Below are 2,230 nucleotides of genomic sequence, written 5' to 3'. Positions count from 1 at the left end.
CGATAACTGATTTAATGAGCCATTCGCAGTTTCACAGTACAAGTGCTTATACTTAGACATGCATGGCTTAATCTTTGAGACAAGCATATGACTACTGGCAGGATCAACCAGGTAGCTATCCCTCAGGGAACCCGGCGGGAACCCTATTGCGTCTGCTTCCTTTGAAAGGAGGCTGGCATTTCACCGTCAAGCTGCACTGGGAATCCTCCCGGCCATGGAAGACGCACGAGGCGTTCGACCCTGTCCGAGGGAAACCCGTTCTCTCTTTGCCACGTCTTTCCACTGCTTCACCCTAGTAAGCTTCCGGCATACCAGTGAGACAGCCAAGTGCACGGAATGCCGACAAGATACATCGGGGAAGAATGATTCTTCCGAATCTAAGCCGCTATTCTTGGCCAAAGGCCATCAGGTACAACATCCATCCGTTCTCTCGTTGTCCACACCGAGACAACTTGGCTTCAAGTTCAGTCATTTCATGCTACCGACCGAGCAAGTTTGGTCGACTTTGCTCCTTTTTCCTCCAAATACCCTCCTTTCCTACCCGAGAACACATTACCGAGCAGGGCTTACTGTTACGGACCGATACAGCTCAATTGCTCTTTCGGTCTTTCCCGATGCCTGCCCTACATTATAACCCGAAACCGTCTATTCCCCCAACCAAGTTTAGACACTTAGAAAAATGTCGAAAATTTCGATTTTTCGAAACTGCTCCAAAGCGCTCCCCATGGCATTCCAAACGTGCGTCTGCATGTCAGAGTTACGAAAACGAAGAGATTTCCACGAAGATGACCGATGATTGCCGAAATTTCCCGACGAAAACCCGAAGCTCAAAGACCACACCCTAAAGAGCGCAAAATTGGGATTTTACACTTTTTCAAAACTTTGTGCGGCAAACTATTGGCCAGCTCGAGTTACGTGCAGGCGCCAAGTTTGGCGCTGTCACGTCATCGTTAAGGGGGGTGTGCTACACTATCTTAAAACTGGGCGTCGGTCCCCCTATTCTATAAGCACCCTTAAGATTTTCACCATTTTCAAAACTTTTTGTGGCAAACTATTGGCCAGCTCGAGTTACGTGCAGGCGCCAAGTTTGGCGCTGTCACATCATCGTTAAGGGGGGTGTGCTACACTATCTTAAAACTGGGCGTCGGTCCCCCTATTCTATAAGCACCCTTAAGATTTTCACCATTTTCAAAACTTTTTGCGGCAAACTATTGGCCAGCTCGAGTTACGTGCAGGCGCCAAGTTTGGCGCTGTCACATCATCGTTAAGGGGGGTGTGCTACACTATCTTAAAACTGGGCGTCGGTCCCCCTTATCTATAAGCACCCTTAAGATTTTCACCATTTTCAAAACTTTTTGCGGCAAACTATTGGCCAGCTCGAGTTACGTGCAGGCGCCCAGTTTGGCGCTGTCACATCATCGTTAAGGGGGGTGTGCTACACTATCTTAAAACTGGGCGTCGGTCCCCCTTATCTATAAGCACCCTTAAGATTTTCACCATTTTCAAACCTTTTTGCGGCAAACTATTGGCCAGCTCGAGTTACGTGCAGGCGCCAAGTTTGGCGCTGTCACATCATCGTTAAGGGGGGTGTGCTACACTATCTTAAAACTGGGCGTCGGTCCCCCTAATCTATAAGCACCCTTAAGATTTTTACCACTTTCAAAACGTTTTGCGGCAAACTATTGGCCAGCTCGAGTTACGTGCAGGCGCCAAGTTTGGCGCTGTCACATCATCGTTAAGGGGATTTGCTACACTATCTTAAAACTGGGCGTTAGTGCCCATATACCATAAGCACTCTTAAGATTTTCACCATTTTCAAAACGTTTTGCGCGAAACAATTGGCCAGCTCGAGTTACGTGCAGGCGCCAAGTTTGGCGCTCTCACATCATAATTAACGGGGGTGTGCACCACTATCTTAAAAGTGGGCGTCAGTCCCCCTATTCTATAAGCACACTTAAGATTTTCACCATTTCAAAACTTTTTGCGCCAACCTATTGGCCAGCTCGAGTTACGTGCAGGCGCCAAGTTTAGCCAAGTTTAACCCTAACCTAACGCTAAGCCTACCTAAGCCTAACCTAACGCTAAGCCTACCTAGGCCTAACCGAACGCTAAGCCTACCTAAGCCTAACCGAACGCTAAGCCTACCTAGGCCTAACGCTAAGCTAACCCTAACCCTAACCCTAAGCTAACCGTTACCCTAACTCTAAGTCCAAAAGGCTCCCCTCGTTCG

This window comes from Orbicella franksi, unplaced genomic scaffold, assembly GCF_964199315.1.
Source record: "Orbicella franksi unplaced genomic scaffold, jaOrbFran1.1 SCAFFOLD_707, whole genome shotgun sequence".
NCBI classification, from domain to species: domain Eukaryota; kingdom Metazoa; phylum Cnidaria; class Anthozoa; order Scleractinia; family Merulinidae; genus Orbicella; species Orbicella franksi.
The sequence above is the reverse complement of the archived record's forward strand: the minus strand, read 5'-3'. Positions refer to the sequence as shown.